Genomic DNA, 11,684 nt, shown 5'->3' with positions numbered 1-11,684 from the left:
TATTATTATTTTAATTTTAAAAAAATTTCTAATGACAAACCGTGCAAAAGTGCAATGGTGTGTGTCCAAGAGATTGTATTAAATCAATAGTAATACATGATAAGTTACGTGGAGGGTGTGCAGAATGTCGCTGATGCTAGCGCGATGAGCACATCATCCCCGCCCTGGTGGGGACTCTGGGGCGCCGGTCCTCGGCTAGTGGGTAATGGCGACCGGCGCCTATCTCGCCGATCTGCGCCCCGAGAGGGAGGGGGCGGGAAGGACAGGGAGGGGGTGGGATAGGGGGGAGGGGGCGCCCCTGGAGGGGTAGTCCGCCCGGCGGAGACGGCGGCCAGGCGTCGATACCAGCGGCCGGAGGAGAGACGTCGTCTCGCCAGCAGCGGCAGCGCACTGCAGCCCCGGGCCCGCGCCATGGACGGTGAGTCTCCGCCCCATGGCGTAGCCTATTGCCATCTGTTGGCTGGGCCCGTGACTACTTGGACGGGGGTCCAAAGTATTAGGTTTACTATGTTGATTGAACTGCACGACGACTAATTTCTTGTTGACAGTAATTTGAAAGTGCGAGAAACACTCAATACCGTTTTGTTATTAAAAAAAATTTGTTATATATTAAATAGTAGAAGATGCAAAATTTCTGATACGCCACACCACAAAATATGTAGGCTATGTAGCGCCAAAAATAAACGGAATTAATTTCCCACTGGTTTGTTTGCCTGATAACAGCTCATGCACAACCAACACGGCTATGTTAGTTATACATCATGAAAGCTGCTGTCTAGCGACTGGGCACAGGTCACGGTCTCGACAGAGTATCTCCCGCACGGTCAAATCTGCCTGGCTTCGTACTTGTGTGTTTGGAACCCTCGCACGTCGACTGGGATTTGGTGATCACTGTCGCCGATGTGTCTGCTCACGAGGTTCCCGCCCTGCATCCAGGACAGAAATCTACGTAGGTAACCAGAAATATTTATTCTGTAAAACATTGGGTTCAGCCACTTTCAATATAAATATAAGTTAAAATCTATAACATAATTGTCATTCCAGACTCAATTTTTTGTTAATTCTTTTTCGTAAATAGACGCCGTTTAGGCACTTAATACATAGGTTTTTTTTTAATCATTTTTTCCCCTCTGAATCTCTGTAACACCTAATCCAAATGCAGGTTCTACTAAATTCTGAAGTGTTTATTGATGCACTGCAATGTTAAAAATATAATTTTCAAACATTTTCATGCAGGGATAAAAACAATTTCGAATAGTATCACAATCGATGGTGGATAGTATTTTGTAACATTTGGGTTCTTAAAAAATCTTTGTGCGATAAAATACGGGATGATGCCAATTCTTTCGCCTTTTTAGTTTCTTGAAACTAAGCGGTATGAGACTAAGTATTTACTAAGAAACACCTGCATATTAAAATTATCAGATCACTGTTAAGTAAGCTGTTTTCATATAAATTACGTGTAGTGTTAAAACGCTATCTGAGATGTAGGCAAATCACTAGGAATACAGTGTGTGTGTGTGTGTGTGTGTGGTTTTTTTACCCTCTCATTACATTTCTGTTCAAACGGTGCAGTTCCACAAGAGAGTGTAGTATTTCCTTCTCAGCAGGCAATTCAAACTCAGCACATGGCAATAACTATTACACGTTACATTAAAAAAGGTTTCGAATAGGCGAAGGATTTTGTTAATTGCATTGTTCTTGTGGATAGTATAGTAATAAAAATCGATTATAGCTTAGTGTTATAAAATTACATGCGTAAATCGGGTCCCGAAGGGCAATGTTATTGCTAATCAAGTTTTCACATATGTACAATTTGTCTGATAAAAAACATAATTAACCGATTTTTTCCTTAAGTGCAAGTAATTTCTGTTATTTTTTTAAGGTGTTTTATAATTTCATTTTTAAAAGCATATAATTTCTTCGGTGAAAACTTTTAGGATTTTTTTAAAATGTGATTCCGTCTTATTTTCTCGAGAGGAAAACCAATTTCTCGCTGTCGTGCTGCGTGGAAACACCCTGTAGTCCTCTCGGGAAAGCTGCGCAGTAAAAAAAAAAAAAAATCTTGTCCGAACATGCGGAACGGCTTCTCAGCTGGCTTAATGTAGAGCTTACGAATATGTCACGGCACTTCGTCGTCCACGTTTCAACGCGGCAAATGTTTGCACCTTAATTTATGTAATTAGTAAAAAAAAAAAAATGCTATGTTATATTTAATAAACTGAACAGAAGAAACGCGCGCCTGTTGTGGTACAGAATGTGTTTACGAAACCGCGTACCGTTGCTCACATCCGCTGGTATTGACAGATATGTTCGTCCCGGACGTATTCCCCCCCCCCCCCCCCACAAGACACAACATCCGAGGAACGACTGATGTACTCGGACGCAAACGTCGACCGCCAGGACAGGGCTTCGAGTCGAGGGTCGAGGCATGACCTTCAATCAATAAACAACAAATCCTATGATAAGCGATCGTGCATGGTTATACGCAGAGGCTTAAGTGTGTTAGAAATCTCAGAAGATTAACGGATCTTTGCAACGAGGAATGCGTCTCACATGAACAGAGGGGTCTCAGTAGTTTCAGGCAACTGAATCTTCGTGGGGAACAACACCGCGTCCCGGCATACCTACACAGGAAAAATAAAATCCCTTTCCCGCACAGCCTACAGGCGTAGGTAGATTTCTAAGTACCTATTTATTCTGGTAACTTCTATAAACTTCTGGAACATTTAAAGACCTTGATGTGCATAACATATATGGGTTCTCCAATACTACGATATTAATGATTAAATATTTTCTCATTTACCATGCATCGATAATATTACGAATATTTTTAACTTAATGTATCGAGCATTGAATAGTTTAGAATACAGCATTGAATAGCTTAGAACGAATTTCATATTACATGTCAGCTAAGGTAGGAAATTATTTAATTTTTTTGACCTTCAAGCGTTATTTTTCATCCCTTGCACTAATAACATGGTCGTATAAAATTTTTCTTTGCACCAAGTTTTAAGATAATATTAAGATGTTTTAAAATAAGTTCAAAGGAATTTAATACTAAGAAAGTTTTAAATTTTTATTTAACTTTTTTTTCAACCCATGTTTTTACTGTACCAAATAAATTCATTTGTTCAAAAATTGTTTCATCCAAAGTTTCAGATTTAGTTTGGGATTAATACAATAAATTATAACGGTTATGATAGCATATATATTTTTTAAAAAAATTGTTTCAGTCAAAAGTATTAGATAAAAAATTATAAGAATTACAAAATACTTAAACGAATCCAATTATGTGCCTACGACGGGAGTAATGATTTTATTTCCTCTAACCCTTGTTTTTTCAACCCCTTTCAATTATGGTTGGTCGGTTCAAAATCTTATTCAGACAAAAGATTTTTTCAAAAGTATCCCCCTCCCCCTCTTACCTTCATAATCCAACAAGGCTATCCTGGTTCAATTTCCATTTCGGCCAATCCCGAAATTTTCGCAAGATGGAATCTTGGCAGACGTTGCTGTAAAGGTGAATTTTCTGGGGTATTCTCCTCCCCCCCCCTAAAATATCCCGTAACTACTCCCCTCTCATAACTTAAAAAAAAAATTGGTTGTCTGTAAAGTCGGTTTACGGACGACAGTTTAACGTGACGTCATAACAAATAATTGATGAAATGATTGCATACTTTTATGAATAAAATTGAATCATTTTTATTGAATTATCACTATTTTGTATGGATACAAAGAAGGAGCGAAATGAAATCTACAATTTGATTGATAAATTTACTTTTATTTGCACTCATTAATTCAAACATGTTTATTACTTTAACGAAGAGATTATTCTAACTATAACTTTTATACACGTTTGCTATTTAACTTCTTCCAATCTGTGTTATTCTGTTAAGGATAGGACGATGATAGGAAAAGTAGGAAACGAATGGGAGTGTTTCAAGTTTAATGTGCCTCGAAAAATTAAAATCGATGGTTGTTCCAATCGAGTGGAAGAGAGACAGATGCGGCTCAAGCGTACAATGAGTGTAACGGGTCACAGCGTAACGGGACAATGTGTGTAACGGGACACTTTTTCGTGCGTGCAGCCGGCGTTCATCGATTTATTAGACGTTGTCACGTCAAAAAAACTTCTGGAAGAATTTTTATGTTTATTTAATAAAACATACTTGAATATCAGTGAACTTCATTTCAGTTTAACTTTTCATTTTTCGTGGGATGCAAACTATGAAGTGTGTTGAGTTGGTGGGCTGTTTGACCGCGCGGCGCGGGCTCACAGGAACACGGTGCGCCGAAGGCCAGGACCTGACCTTGTGGAGGAGGATAATAAGAGTAGCGAGAGGGCTGCGTCCGAGCCGGCACGCCAGCTGACCCCCGCACGTCACAGGAACTGACTTGATTGCCCTCCGCCGGCTCCCGCCCTTCCGCCCCGGGTCAAATCCCTCCCTCCCCCCCTTGCACTACCACCCGGGCCGACCGGGGGGCAACCGTTAACTGGACGTGTACGAGAGTGCGGAGGCCGTACCTCGAACCTTCCGGTTTCCGGGAATATATTCCAGTCGTTATCACATTCTCAATATATTGCTACTTTCAAGCACACCTTGAAACGTAAACATGTTACGCAACTGTTTAGGGCAACGACTTTTATTCACACCAAAGTCAAGCTTTCCAAAACCATACATTCTAAATAGTTGAAAGGTTGACTAAAAAAAAAAAAATTCAAAATAAACATCCCGTGCACCATAAAGTTAACTTTTTCATGCTGTGATCTTAAACCAAAATTAATATTTTTTTTTACAAAAAAAATGTATCTATGCCATATGATTTCCGAGACAATGTTTGAGAAATTAAGGAATTTCCAGGTTGTTTACATATATCTATCTTGTTTCGTAATGAAACGCAAACAGATGAAACAAAAAGTTACTTTAAAAACAATTTTTTTTTTTGCAATTCATTTTGAGGTGTGTTGTTGTAGGTATGCTAAAATGAAAAATAAAAAAATTCTCGGTTTTTGTAGGGACGAAGGACGTTGGTCACGGAAATTCGGCACTGCGGAGCACCCACGCCCCGCCTCCAAATCCTCTCCACGGGATTTGTAAACCACAGGAGAGGATAGCAGTGCCTACTGTCAGACCTAATGGGCGGGCCTGTGCAACTCTGTACCACCCTGTGGCTTCACCTGCCCAGAGCATACTTGCTGTTAAATGGCCACACAGGCACACATACGGTATACTGAGATTCAGGAAAAACCACGCGATTTGAAAACTACTCAAGATATCCGAACATGGTCTGTTCACGAGAAGCATTATAGGAATTCGATAAGGGTCAATAAGTAGTTTTGTTTCCGGATTTAATTTTTCTAAACTGTATGCTCAAAGTAAATTTTAGGCATAAAACAACCGGTACAGATTCTTGAGAGCACTCGAGGACTTGCATCACACATTAATTTTAATTTCTCCGCCATATAATTTTACGGTCACCGTTCAGATTTCACAGTTGCCCTATGCACGACGAGAATACTGTGCTTCAGTTCAGAGCCTTGCGTTTAGAGGCGATACAGCGCTAGAAGCACCAACGGATGTCGCGCTTATCATCCCGCCTCACTAACACGGACACACCTCTGAGTAGGCGGGCCCCCTTAATGTGCATATTTTCACACGCCGTCTTAAGATATGAAACCATTAGATGGGCACCAGCGCTGAAATTAATCCTTGCTATGCCAATAGCAAATTTATCAGTGGATTACATTATCTCCTAGGAATCTCTCCACGAACCTTTATCAGGAATCCACTCCTTATTTACTGAACGATCACTGAATAGATTAACGTTCTCTTCAACGTAGCGTAGTTAACTGCAAAAAAAAATAATCTTCACTTATTTACAGTTACTCAAAGGAATGTTGGTTGATGTGTACATTCCCACCGTATATTGCAAGATTAAAACCATTTATATAAGTACTGTTCTGCTCTCAGCTATAATTTTATTTTCAAAAATTTAATTAATCACATTCAAACGTAATTTATACACATTTCACAACCACTTACTTACTCAGCGACTTTTATTTACAGCACAAATAAATATAGTGGGTTAGAACCAATAATTATGTAAGTAGGGATTTCCATAAATACCGATGTGATTCTAATTGAACCGCAGAAAATTATTAAAGCTGTGCTCAAACTATCAATTTAAGCAGTTGTTGTTTGATAGAGCGCATCACTTAAGTTTCCTTTGACCTGGAATGAATTCGTATTACCATTCCGTTGTTTGTAGAAAAACTCTAGCAAATACCGACTTCTCAGTGGTAGATATGTAGCCCTCGCAGATCAGTCTCCCCGTCTTCAGCACCAGCCAAGTCCCGACCTGGAGAGATCTCGTAGACCTCCGCAGTGTCGCGTCATCACAATCCCCGACTTAACACCCGAAGCTCCCAGAGCGATTGCGTCCTAGTTACGCCACTTCACGCAGACGGGGCTCTGGGAACGTACCGAACCCTCGAGAGCCGCAGAGAAATTTCCGGGCTCAAAGACAAAGCGCTGGGAAAGGGTGGAAAGGGGGTAGCGAGGCGCCACTGCTAATTGGATTAGGCGTGTAGCCGTAATTGAGGGATGTACGTTACCTGCATCGCGCCCTAACCGCAGACGGGCGCGCAGGCTGGCTGGCCAGCATTGCCACTAAAGACCTCGTAACAAATTTTTTTTTGTATATGGGCTGAACTTCATATCTGCAGCGAGGTCATTAGGGACGATGCCCTCGACTCGACCATTGCCTATTCTCCTTCAGTAAGGAATAACTAGGTCCTTGAAACGAAAGACTGTTGTCGCTGTTACTAGTGCAATGTCTGATATTTTTAAACAAAAACGTAAGCCCTTATTTCTGCAGACGGACGACTGGAAAGAATATGTTAATGTATCGTTCAAGGTATTGATGAAAAAGTTCAATATTAATCACTACTCTAAGTTTAGCGGTGTCAAGGCGTCGATGGCTGAGCGCGCGATTCGTACAATCAAGACTAAACTATATACGCATTTTACAGCGAATGGCAATTACAAGTGGTTGGATATCTTGCCGAAAATTGTGAGCGAATACAATTCTACGGTGCATTCTACCACGAAAATGAAGCCAAAGGACGTAAAGGACGATCGTATGCTTCGAACCGTGTACTCCAAAGTCAAGAGTCTGGATCCCAGAAAGAAGAATGCCAAAGTCGGCGACGTTGTGCGTATATAAAAAAAATCGAGGAATATTTCATAGGCCCTATAAGAGAAACTGGACTGGTGAATTATTTCGTGTTTATAGAATAAACAATACGTATCCTCGGACATATTTCCTGGAAGACATGAATGGTAAAAATGTTTCTCGAGCGTTTTACCAGGAAGAGCTGCATAAAATCTGTGTTTCCAGATACTTTTCTCGTCGAAAAAGTGTTACGACGTAAAAAGGGAAAGGCCTTAATTCACCGGCTCTTCCGTGGTCCAGAATTCGATTCGTGGATGGGTTGAAAGGACATTGTGAAACATTAACTTTTTTGTGTGTGGATAAAATTTATGTGTAATATTATTTAAATAAATGTTTGTGTGTAAATAAAAGTTGTGTGTGTAAATGCAGTTGGAGGTTTTTTTTTTAAATTTCTGTAAACTGTATGCTTGCCCCCTGGGCTGTGGTCCATGCCACGTCGAACGTAACACTGCAGGCGGTTATGCCCCGCCAGGCGGTCGCAGGAGGGGCGCAGCCAGTCGCCCTACGCCTGACTCTGGTGCGACGAGCGTGCCTGACGTCTCGCATTTCCCCACCTCTCCGCCCCGCACGCACCAGTCCAGCCTGCAGTTGCTGATTGGACCGTGGGACGAGTCGTCAACTGGCCGTGGGACGAGTCAATTGAATTTTTTAATCCATCCCGATTTTCCAACATAAAAATTATGGTTTTTCAAGATGGCGGCCGTAACGGAAATTACAACGGTGACGTCATAATTCAAAATGGCGGATTCAAGATGGCCACTAAGGTCAAGGTCATCCAATACGGACGCCGTGACATCAATATCCATGATGGCGGTCGGCTCTTCGGCTTTCCAAAGCAATATTTTGTAAAAGTGCATACATTTTTTTGTTCTGTCTTGATACCTGAAGGAAGAAGTTAGCCGATTTTTTTTTTCCTCCGAGTGATTTTAGCCACGCGACTTTCCGGCGGCAGGCATGCGATCCACATGATGACTCGCGGAGAACTACCATCACTCACAATAATTAATTCTTACATAATTTGGAGCAAAAAAAAAAGGCCACGTATATGTGAATCCCAATCACAATACTTACAGAGTGATTCGAAACATTATAAAAATTATGAATACAACAATAACTCAGTCAGAGATAAATATATAGTAAGGCCTAATCGTACAATACTATTTACAGTTGAGCGTAGCACTTGCGTGTTACATGCTTACAAAATATGTGTTCAAAAATCTTTCCGCCGACTTCCACATTCTCTTCCGCACGCTCATGAAGCGCCTCGTGTTGCTCTGCGTGGCTGCATGTGTGATAACGTTATCGTGCAGTCATTTTTTTAACAATGTCCGTCATCCATCCTCATATCCAGTAAGCTGTCCATCGTATACATTGGGAATAGAAATCACATTTATATTACTTTAGTGCTCCAAATATGTAAGAAATAAGCTATAAGCCTGTGCGTAGCGGGAACTGATATATAATATGAATACGATCATCATTGACTCACAATCTAACGCTGTTTTCATGCGCTTACCGTGTAACATTTTTACTACTCTTTCTTTGCTAACCTGTTCCTCCTAGCATTGCTGCCGAGTCCGTGGGCGCAAAGATAATATGCATGAGGACATAGCGTCATATTTTGACAAGGCCGATAGTTTCAGAATTTTTCAGTGATAACATTGCGAGCCGTGGTTTAGTTTGCCACGTTTTGGCCGTGCATATCTGTGTAATATAATTCAAGTGGTGTGCCTCCACTTGCAAATATGTATCTTCCAACCACTGTTGTGTCAGTTTTTCAGCGCTGATGATATGATTAAATTGATCGCTAATAGATGTAGCATGGTAATGTTGTTGCGACCACTATTAATCTCACTACCAATGTGATTGCCATCATAAATAAATAAATTTAATAAAATATCTATTAAAAATTTGTGATAAAAATTAAAATCGAACATAAATTTAAAATATTAATTTTTAATATTTATTATTAAATTGAATAAATAATAAATATTTATAAAAATAAATAAACAAATTTAATGAAAACTTTTTGATAAAAATGAAAAGTGAATATTAAATTAAAAAAATAATAAATAATAAAAAAATAAACTTAAATTAAATTATTGAATTTATTAGAAGTTTATTTATTTTCTTTTAATATATTGAATAATCAATAATAAATTTTTAAAATTAAGAATCTTATAATATTTAGTACAAATTATGTCATATATATTTATTATTCTCTAAATTTTATTTATTTAATTTTTCAAATTTAAACTGAACTTTATTGACTGTGTTGTTTATATTTTTCAAACCCTTTTATTCTTTTATTGCAATTAATTATTTGCATGCAATTAAAATCTATTTTTTAATGATGCCAAAGAAGTAGGTATAACTTCTCACGCGCGTACATAAGTACACGCACCCATTTTTTTATATTCATCATTTTTCAACGGTGTTCCTTACAAAAAAAACTAGTTTTGTCTAATAATAGTCCAGATCTTTCACCGTGAAGTAAAGTCGTTTGTGAGCCATGATACACAAAGGAAAAGTATGTGCGAATAGGATCACGCTGTAAGCTGGCGTGAGCGAGGATGCGACCTCGCTTCGACCAATCGATCGGAATCGATCGATTACGCTCCTTAGTGAATTATTGCCGAGCTACTCTTCTCTCTGGCTCCGAGCAACGAAAGACTTACGCAACAACCCGAAAGCCAGACTTAGAAACGAAGTCAAATTGTTATTGCTATGCACGAAGTAAGTACATCAAGGTGGATTAGGCCTCTCCAGTAGTATAGGAAAGTATGTCCGGGCGCACGGGTTCTGGGTGAGGAGCCGAGGAGACGGTCCGCCATCTTGGATTGTGACGTCACGGCGGCCATCTTGGATGGTTGTGACCTTGACCTTTGACCTTGACCTTGAATTTGATCCTCAAAATCCGCCAAAATTGGGCAAAATTTGCCCAAAATTCCTCAAAAATCGCCAAAATTTCCATTTCTGTGGAAAAAAGTTCCGCCAAAAAATTTCAAAAAATTCCACAAATTAAAAATTTCTCTTTTCGAGGGAAAAATTTCCCGTTTCGAGGGAAAAATTCCCGTTTTTAGTCCTTAAAAATCCCAGCGGCTGAAAATTCCTAAAACTGGCTTAAGCATCCTTAACTCAAGCCTCAGTTAAGCCATTTCTAGGAATAAGGATACCATGACCGCCATCTTGGATTATGTCGCCACCGTTGCAATTTCCGTTACGCCCGCCATCTTTAAAATCTTCATTTAATATCCGATTTTAATGAATTTTTTTTAAATTTATAAAAAAATTCAATTAATAAAATTTTAATAAAAAATATTTAAAAAACATACGTTAACGACACGGAGCTCGGAGTCCTCGGTTCGAACCCGGTGAGGGCGAAAAAAAATAAAAATGACGACAGATCCTTCCACCACGGAAGTCACCTACAGACTAACCTCCCACCACTTTTTTTTCAAAGCATATATATCGTCACCTAGTATGATGTCATGTCCGCCATCTTGTCTTCGTCTGCTGGTAGCCATCATCATCTTGTTATCGTCGGCGAGAGTGCGCTGACGCCATGTTAGTTTAATTCTTATCCGCTAGAGTGCAGTAATAATTTATTATTGCTGTGTCACCCGCCATCTTGTCATTTGGCCGCCATCTTGAAAATCCATAATTATTTAGCTAGAAATTCGGGAAAAATTCCAAAATTCATTAAATAAATCACTCATTAATTTACAGATTGATTCGATCAGTTTCAGTCCTTGGTTCGATACCCGATCGATGCAATAATGTTTAATTTGATGTAAAAAAATAATAATTTCATTATTCCATGTTCAACATTCTTAAAGAGACATTAAAACCTTTACTGTCATCATCATCCTATAAGCCACCAACACCAACATATTGGTAATTCATAATTTTAATGCTAGAGATTCGGGAAAAAGTTCAGATATCATTAAATAAATTTCCAATCAATGTACTGATTAATTAGATCAACTTAGGTCCTTGGTACGATTCTGGACGATGAAAAAAATATCAATTTAACATAATAGTAACAGGTTCGAGGAATTAAACACCACAAGTTCTTTCACAAACATAATATTTATTACATAATTTCTATTCTACTACAGGATCACTTACGAAAGCCAGCAAATTTACAATCATTTAGTTCCGCAGCGGTGTGAAATGACTAATTCTTAGCTCCAATCGGTTTATACTAGACAGAGTCCAGCCAGAACCTTTACAGACATAGTCCACCTCTTCTTGACAGAGTTTCTGGATACCGTTTTTAACAGTTTGCTTCACATCGTTAGAACTGTAAATTACTGCAGCCGATGTCTTGAATGCACACTTCTTCACTTTGTCATCGAACGGATATGGCTTTCCATATATACAGTCCAACCACAAGTTATATTTCAAAGGTCCGTTTGTTGCTACATCATCAGTAAGCTGAT

At 39.2% G+C, this 11,684-nt stretch overlaps 1 protein-coding gene across 3 annotated transcripts in view; it reads left to right on the top strand.

Annotated features, from left to right (window-relative positions):
- Positions 1-323: 323 nt before the first annotated feature.
- LOC134532993 (uncharacterized) overlaps positions 324-11,684 on the top strand; it is a 38,197-nt gene continuing 26,836 nt past the window's right edge. The window contains exon 1 of one of the 3 annotated variants that reach the window (XM_063370098.1): positions 324-418. The gene's annotated coding sequence lies outside the window, so the exon portion shown is untranslated. Of the gene's footprint in view, positions 419-827; positions 950-11,684 lie in introns of those variants that run through there. The other 2 variants (XM_063370097.1, XM_063370095.1) reach the window with 2 other exon arrangements.

This window comes from Bacillus rossius, chromosome 6 (assembly GCF_032445375.1).
Source record: "Bacillus rossius redtenbacheri isolate Brsri chromosome 6, Brsri_v3, whole genome shotgun sequence".
Taxonomy (NCBI): Eukaryota; Metazoa; Arthropoda; class Insecta; order Phasmatodea; family Bacillidae; genus Bacillus; species Bacillus rossius.
Note: the sequence above shows the minus strand (reverse complement) of the source record. Positions and strands in the feature narration are given on the sequence as shown.